Raw genomic sequence first — 8,288 nt, 5'->3', positions numbered from 1 at the left:
TGTGTGTCCCCCTCGCTGTGTGTGTGCCTGTCCCTCCCTCGCTGTGTGTGTGCGTGTCCCTCCCTCACTGTGTGTGAGTGTGTCCCCCCTCGCTGTGTGTGAGCATGTCCCTCCCTCGCTGTGTGTGAGCGTGTCACTCCCTCGCCGTGTGTGAGCGTGTCCCCCCCTCGCTGTGTGTGAGCGTGTCCCTCCCTCGCCGTGTGTGAGCGTGTCCCCCCCTCACTGTGTGTGTGTGTGTCCCTCCCTCGCTGTGTGCGTGTGTCCCCCTCCTCGCTGTGTGCGTGTCCCCCCCCTCGCTGTGTGCGTGTGTCCCCCCCTCGCTGTGTGCGTGTGTCCCTCCCTCGCTGGGTGTGAGCGTGTCCCTCCGTCACTGTGTGTGAGCGTGTCCTTACTTCGCTGTCTGTGAGCGTGTCACCCCCTCGCTGTGTGTGAGCGTGTCCCCCCCCTCGCTGTGTGCGTGCGTCCCCCAAACTCGCTGTGTGCGTGTGTCCCCCCTCGCTGTCTGTGACTGTGTCCCTCCCTCCCTGTGTGTGTGTGTGTGTGTGTGTCCATACCTCGCTGTGTGTGAGCGTGTCCCTCCCTCGCTGTGTGTGCGTGTGTCCCTCCCTCGCTGTGTGTGAGCGTGTCCCTCCTTCGCTGTGTGTGAGCGTGTCCCTCCCTCGCTGTGTGTGAGCGTGTCCCCCCCTCGCTGTGTGTGAGCGTGTCCCCCCCTCGCTGTGTGTGAGCGTGTCCCTCCCTCGCTGTGTGTGAGCGTGTCCCTCCCTTCGCTGTGTGCGTGTGTGTCCCTCCCTCGCTGTGTGTGAGCGTGTCCCCCCCTCGCTGTGTGAGCGTGTCCTTACTTCGCTGTCTGTGAGCGTGTCCCCCCTCGCTGTGTGTGAGCGTGTCCGCCCCCCTCGCTGTGTGCGTGCGTCCCCCCCGTGCTGTGTGCGTGTGTCCCCCCCTTGCTGTGTGTGAGCGTGTCCTTACTTCGCTGTCTGTGAGCGTGTCCCCCCCTCGCTGTCTGTGAGTGTGTCCCTCCCTCGCTGTGTGCGTGTGTGTACATCCCTCGCTGTGTGTGAGCGTGTCCCTCCCTCGCTGTGTGTGAGCGTGTCCCTCCCTTCGCTGTGTGCGTGTGTGTCCCTCCCTCGCTGTGTGTGAGCGTGTCCCCCCCTCGCTGTGTGAGCGTGTCCCCCCCTCGCTGTGTGTGAGCGTGTCCCTCCCTCGCAGTGTGTGAGCGTGTCCCTCCCTCGCTGTGTGTGTGTGTGACCCTCCCTCGATGTGTGTGAGCGTGTCCCTCCCTCGCTGTGTGTGAGCATGTCCCTCCCTCACTGTGTGTGATTGTGTCCCCCCCGCTGTGTGCGTGTCCCCCACCTCGCTGTGTGTGAGCGTGTCCCTCCCTCGCAGTGTGTGAGCGTGTCCCTCCCTCGCTGTGTGTGTGTGTGACCCTCCCTCGATGTGTGTGAGCGTGTCCCTCTCTCGCTGTGTGTGAGCGTGTCCCTCCCTCGTTGTGTGTGAGCGTGTCCCTCCCTCGCTGTGTGTGAGTTTATCCCTCCCTCGCTGTGTGCATGTGTGTCCCCTCGCTGTGTGCGTGTGTCCCCCCCTTCGCTGTGTGCGTGTGTCCCCCCCTCGCTCTGTGTGAGCGTGTCCCTCCTTCGCTCTCTGTGAGCGTGTCCCTCCTTCGCTGTCTGTGAGTGTGTCCCTCCTTCGCTGTCTGTGAGTGTGTCCTCCACCTCGCGGTGTGCGTGTGTCCTCCCCTCGCTGTGTGCGTGTGTCCTCCCCTCGCTGTGTGCGTGTGTCCTCCCCTCGCTGTGTGCCAGTGTCCCCCCTCGCTGTGTGCGTGTGTCCCTCCCTTGCTGAGTGTGAGCATGTCCCTCCCTCGCTGTGTGTGAGATTGTCCCTCCTTCGCTGTGTGCGTGTTCCCCCTCGCTGTGTGCGTGTGTCCCCCCTCGCTGTATGTGTGTTTCTCCCCTCGCTGTGTGCGTGTGTCCCCCCTCACTGTGTGCGTGTGTTCCCCCTCCCTGTGTGTGAGCATGTCCCTCCTTCGCTGTCTGTGAGCTTGCCCCCCCTCGCTGCGTGCCTGTGTCCCCCCTTGCTGTGTGCGTGTGTCCCCCCCTCGATGTGTGCGTGTGTCCCCCCTCCCTGTGTGTGAGCGTGTCCCTCCTTCGCTGTCTGTGAGTGTGTTCCTCCTTCGCTGTCTGTGAGTGTGTCCCCCCTCGCTGTGTGCGTGTGTCCCCCCCTCGATGTGTGCGTGTCCCCCACCACGTTGTGTGCGTGTGTCCCCCCTCGCTGTGTGTGTGCGTCCCCCCAACTCGCTGTGTGCGTGTGTCCCTCCTTCGCTGTGTGTGCGCGTGTCCCTCCCTCGCTGTGTGTGAGCATGTCCCTCCCTCGCTGTGTGTGAGCGTGTCCCTCCCTCGCTGTGTGTGAGCGTGTCCCTCCCTCGCTGTGTGTGAGCGTGTCCCTCCCTCGCTGTGTGTGAGCGTGTCCCTCCCTCGTTGTGTGTGAGCGTTGCCCTCCCTCGCCGTGTGTGAGCGTGTCCTCCCTCGGTGTGTGTGTGAGTGTGTCCCTCCCTCGCTGTGTGTGAGCGTGTCCCTCCTTCGCTGTCTGTGAGCGTGTCCCTCCCTCGCTGTGTGTGAGCGTGTCCCTCCTTCGCGCTCTGTGAGCGTGTCATTCCTTCGCTGTCTGTGCGTGTGTCCCCCCCTCGCTGTGTGTGTGCGTGTCCTCCACCTCGCTGTGTGCGTGTGCCCCCCCCGCTGTGTGCGTGCGTCCCCCAACTCGCTGTGTGCGTGTGTTCCCCCTCGCTGTGTGCGTGTGTCCCCCTCCTCGCTGTGTGCGTGTACCCCCCTCGCTGCGTGCGTGTGTCCCCCGCCCTCGCTGTGTGCGTGTGTCCCTCCTTCGCTGTGTGTGAGTGTGTGTCCCCCTCGCTGTGTGTGTGCGTGTCCCTCCATCGCTGTCTGTGAGTGTGTCCCTCCTTCGCTGTCTGTGCGTGTGTCCCCCGCTCGCTGTGTGTGTGCATGTCCTCCACCTCGCTGTGTGTGTGTGTCCCCCCTCGCTGTGTGCGTGTGTCCTCCCCTCGCTGCGTGCCAGTGTCCCCCCCTCGCTGTGTGCGTGTGTCCCCTCTTCGCTGTGTGTGAGCGTGTCCCTCCCTCGCTGTGTGTGAGCGTGTCCCTCCCTCGCTGTGTGTGATCGTGGCCCTCCTTTGCTGTGTGCGTGTCCCCCCTCGCTGTGTGCGTGTGTCCCCCCCGTGCTGTGTGCGTGTGTCCCCCCCTTGCTGTGTGTGAGCGTGTCCTTACTTCGCTGTCTGTGAGCGTGTCCCTCCTCGCTGTGTGTGAGCGTGTCCCCCCCCTCGCTGTGTGCGTGCGTACCCCCCGTGCTGTGTGCGTGTGTCCCCCCCTTGCTGTGTGTGAGCGTGTCCTTACTTCGCTGTCTGTGAGCGTGTCCCCCCCTCGCTGTCTGTGAGTGTGTCCCTCACTCGCTGTGTGTGTGTGTGTACATCCCTCGCTGTGTGTGAGCGTGTCCCCCCTCACTGTGTGTGTGTGTGTCCCTCCCTCGCTGTGTGCGTGTGTCCCCTCCTCGCTGTGTGCGTGTCCCCCCCCTCGCTGTGTGCGTGTGTCCCCCCCTCGCTGTGTGCGTGTGTCCCTCCCTCGCTGGGTGTGAGCGTGTCCCTCCGTCACTGTGTGTGAGCGTGTCCTTACTTCGCTGTCTGTGAGCGTGTCACCCCCTCGCTGTGTGTGAGCGTGTCCCCCCCCTCGCTGTGTGCGTGCGTCCCCCCAACTCGCTGTGTGCGTGTGTCCCCCCTCGCTGTCTGTGACTGTGTCCCTCCCTCGCTGTGTGTGTGTGTGTGTCCATACCTCGCTGTGTGTGAGCGTGTCCCTCCCTCGCTGTGTGTGAGCGTGTCCCTCCCTCGCTGTGTGTGAGCGTGTCCCCCCCCTCGCTGTGTGCGTGCGTCCCCCCCGTGCTGTGTGTGTGTGTCCATACCTCGCTGTGTGTGAGCGTGTCCCTCCCTCGCTGTGTGTGCGTGTGTCCCTCCCTCGCTGTGTGTGAGCGTGTCCCTCCTTCGCTGTGTGTGAGCGTGTCCCTCCCTCGCTGTGTGTGAGCGTGTCCCCCCCTCGCTGTGTGTGAGCGTGTCCCCCCCTCGCTGTGTGTGAGCGTGTCCCTCCCTCGCTGTGTGTGAGCGTGTCCCTCCCTTCGCTGTGTGCGTGTGTGTCCCTCCCTCGCTGTGTGTGAGCGTGTCCCCCCCTCGCTGTGTGAGCGTGTCCTTACTTCGCTGTCTGTGAGCGTGTCCCCCCTCGCTGTGTGTGAGCGTGTCCGCCCCCCTCGCTGTGTGCGTGCGTCCCCCCCGTGCTGTGTGCGTGTGTCCCCCCCTTGCTGTGTGTGAGCGTGTCCTTACTTCGCTGTCTGTGAGCGTGTCCCCCCCTCGCTGTCTGTGAGTGTGTCCCTCCCTCGCTGTGTGCGTGTGTGTACATCCCTCGCTGTGTGTGAGCGTGTCCCTCCCTCGCTGTGTGTGAGCGTGTCCCTCCCTTCGCTGTGTGCGTGTGTGTCCCTCCCTCGCTGTGTGTGAGCGTGTCCCCCCCTCGCTGTGTGAGCGTGTCCCCCCCTCGCTGTGTGTGAGCGTGTCCCTCCCTCGCAGTGTGTGAGCGTGTCCCTCCCTCGCTGTGTGTGTGTGTGACCCTCCCTCGATGTGTGTGAGCGTGTCCCTCCCTCGCTGTGTGTGAGCATGTCCCTCCCTCACTGTGTGTGATTGTGTCCCCCCCGCTGTGTGCGTGTCCCCCACCTCGCTGTGTGTGAGCGTGTCCCTCCCTCGCAGTGTGTGAGCGTGTCCCTCCCTCGCTGTGTGTGTGTGTGACCCTCCCTCGATGTGTGTGAGCGTGTCCCTCTCTCGCTGTGTGTGAGCGTGTCCCTCCCTCGTTGTGTGTGAGCGTGTCCCTCCCTCGCTGTGTGTGAGTTTATCCCTCCCTCGCTGTGTGCATGTGTGTCCCCTCGCTGTGTGCGTGTGTCCCCCCCTTCGCTGTGTGCGTGTGTCCCCCCCTCGCTCTGTGTGAGCGTGTCCCTCCTTCGCTCTCTGTGAGCGTGTCCCTCCTTCGCTGTCTGTGAGTGTGTCCCTCCTTCGCTGTCTGTGAGTGTGTCCTCCACCTCGCGGTGTGCGTGTGTCCTCCCCTCGCTGTGTGCGTGTGTCCTCCCCTCGCTGTGTGCGTGTGTCCTCCCCTCGCTGTGTGCCAGTGTCCCCCCTCGCTGTGTGCGTGTGTCCCTCCCTTGCTGAGTGTGAGCATGTCCCTCCCTCGCTGTGTGTGAGATTGTCCCTCCTTCGCTGTGTGCGTGTTCCCCCTCGCTGTGTGCGTGTGTCCCCCCTCGCTGTATGTGTGTTTCTCCCCTCGCTGTGTGCGTGTGTCCCCCCTCACTGTGTGCGTGTGTTCCCCCTCCCTGTGTGTGAGCATGTCCCTCCTTCGCTGTCTGTGAGCTTGCCCCCCCTCGCTGCGTGCCTGTGTCCCCCCTTGCTGTGTGCGTGTGTCCCCCCCTCGATGTGTGCGTGTGTCCCCCCTCCCTGTGTGTGAGCGTGTCCCTCCTTCGCTGTCTGTGAGTGTGTTCCTCCTTCGCTGTCTGTGAGTGTGTCCCCCCTCGCTGTGTGCGTGTGTCCCCCCCTCGATGTGTGCGTGTCCCCCACCACGTTGTGTGCGTGTGTCCCCCCTCGCTGTGTGTGTGCGTCCCCCCAACTCGCTGTGTGCGTGTGTCCCTCCTTCGCTGTGTGTGCGCGTGTCCCTCCCTCGCTGTGTGTGAGCATGTCCCTCCCTCGCTGTGTGTGAGCGTGTCCCTCCCTCGCTGTGTGTGAGCGTGTCCCTCCCTCGCTGTGTGTGAGCGTGTCCCTCCCTCGCTGTGTGTGAGCGTGTCCCTCCCTCGTTGTGTGTGAGCGTTGCCCTCCCTCGCCGTGTGTGAGCGTGTCCTCCCTCGGTGTGTGTGTGAGTGTGTCCCTCCCTCGCTGTGTGTGAGCGTGTCCCTCCTTCGCTGTCTGTGAGCGTGTCCCTCCCTCGCTGTGTGTGAGCGTGTCCCTCCTTCGCGCTCTGTGAGCGTGTCATTCCTTCGCTGTCTGTGCGTGTGTGTCCCCCTCGCTGTGTGTGTGCGTGTCCTCCACCTCGCTGTGTGCGTGTGCCCCCCCCGCTGTGTGCGTGCGTCCCCCAACTCGCTGTGTGCGTGTGTTCCCCCTCGCTGTGTGCGTGTGTCCCCCTCCTCGCTGTGTGCGTGTACCCCCCTCGCTGCGTGCGTGTGTCCCCCGCCCTCGCTGTGTGCGTGTGTCCCTCCTTCGCTGTGTGTGAGTGTGTGTCCCCCTCGCTGTGTGTGTGCGTGTCCCTCCATCGCTGTCTGTGAGTGTGTCCCTCCTTCGCTGTCTGTGCGTGTGTCCCCCGCTCGCTGTGTGTGTGCATGTCCTCCACCTCGCTGTGTGTGTGTGTCCCCCCTCGCTGTGTGCGTGTGTCCTCCCCTCGCTGCGTGCCAGTGTCCCCCCCTCGCTGTGTGCGTGTGTCCCCTCTTCGCTGTGTGTGAGCGTGTCCCTCCCTCGCTGTGTGTGAGCGTGTCCCTCCCTCGCTGTGTGTGATCGTGGCCCTCCTTTGCTGTGTGCGTGTCCCCCCTCGCTGTGTGCGTGTGTCCCCCCCGTGCTGTGTGCGTGTGTCCCCCCCTTGCTGTGTGTGAGCGTGTCCTTACTTCGCTGTCTGTGAGCGTGTCCCTCCTCGCTGTGTGTGAGCGTGTCCCCCCCCTCGCTGTGTGCGTGCGTCCCCCCCGTGCTGTGTGCGTGTGTCCCCCCCTTGCTGTGTGTGAGCGTGTCCTTACTTCGCTGTCTGTGAGCGTGTCCCCCCCTCGCTGTCTGTGAGTGTGTCCCTCACTCGCTGTGTGTGTGTGTGTACATCCCTCGCTGTGTGTGAGCGTGTCCCCCCTCACTGTGTGTGTGTGTGTCCCTCCCTCGCTGTGTGCGTGTGTCCCCTCCTCGCTGTGTGCGTGTCCCCCCCCTCGCTGTGTGCGTGTGTCCCCCCCTCGCTGTGTGCGTGTGTCCCTCCCTCGCTGGGTGTGAGCGTGTCCCTCCGTCACTGTGTGTGAGCGTGTCCTTACTTCGCTGTCTGTGAGCGTGTCACCCCCTCGCTGTGTGTGAGCGTGTCCCCCCCCTCGCTGTGTGCGTGCGTCCCCCCAACTCGCTGTGTGCGTGTGTCCCCCCTCGCTGTCTGTGACTGTGTCCCTCCCTCGCTGTGTGTGTGTGTGTGTCCATACCTCGCTGTGTGTGAGCGTGTCCCTCCCTCGCTGTGTGTCAGCGTGTCCCTCCCTCGCTGTGTGTGAGCGTGTCCCTCCCTTCGCTGTGTGCGTGTGTGTCCCCCCCTCGCTGTGTGTGAGCGTGTCCCCCCCTCGCTGTGTGTGAGCGTGTCCCTCCCTCGCTGTGTGTGAGTGTGTCCCTCCCTTCGCTGTGTGCGTGTGTGTCCCTCCCTCGCTGTGTGTGAGCGTGTCCCCCCCTCGCTGTGTGAGCGTGTCCTTACTTCGCTGTCTGTGAGCGTGTCCCCCCTCGCTGTGTGTGAGCGTGTCCGCCCCCCTCGCTGTGTGCGTGCGTCCCCCCCGTGCTGTGTGCGTGTGTCCCCCCCTTGCTGTGTGTGAGCGTGTCCTTACTTCGCTGTCTGTGAGCGTGTCCCCCCCTCGCTGTCTGTGAGTGTGTCCCTCCCTCGCTGTGTGCGTGTGTGTACATCCCTCGCTGTGTGTGAGCGTGTCCCTCCCTCGCTGTGTGTGAGCGTGTCCCTCCCTTCGCTGTGTGCGTGTGTGTCCCTCCCTCGCTGTGTGTGAGCGTGTGTCCCCCTCGCTGTGTGAGCGTGTCCCCCCCTCGCTGTGTGTGAGCGTGTCCCTCCCTCGCAGTGTGTGAGCTTGTCCCTCCCTCGCTGTGTGTGTGTGTGACCCTCCCTCGATGTGTGTGAGCGTGTCCCTCCCTCGCTGTGTGTGAGCATGTCCCTCCCTCACTGTGTGTGATTGTGTCCCCCCCGCTGTGTGCGTGTCCCCCACCTCGCTGTGTGTGAGCGTGTCCCTCCCTCGCAGTGTGTGAGCGTGTCCCTCCCTCGCTGTGTGTGTGTGTGACCCTCCCTCGATGTGTGTGAGCGTGTCCCTCTCTCGCTGTGTGTGAGCGTGTCCCTCCCTCGTTGTGTGTGAGCGTGTCCCTCCCTCGCTGTGTGTGAGTTTATCCCTCCCTCGCTGTGTGCATGTGTGTCCCCTCGCTGTGTGCGTGTGTCCCCCTCTTCGCTGTGTGCGTGTGTCCCCCCCTCGCTCTGTGTGAGCGTGTCCCTCCTTCGCTCTCT

The sequence above is a fragment of the Chiloscyllium punctatum genome, chromosome 12 (assembly GCF_047496795.1).
Source record: "Chiloscyllium punctatum isolate Juve2018m chromosome 12, sChiPun1.3, whole genome shotgun sequence".
Classification (NCBI taxonomy): Eukaryota; Metazoa; Chordata; class Chondrichthyes; order Orectolobiformes; family Hemiscylliidae; genus Chiloscyllium; species Chiloscyllium punctatum.
This window is presented reverse-complemented; position numbering follows the sequence as displayed.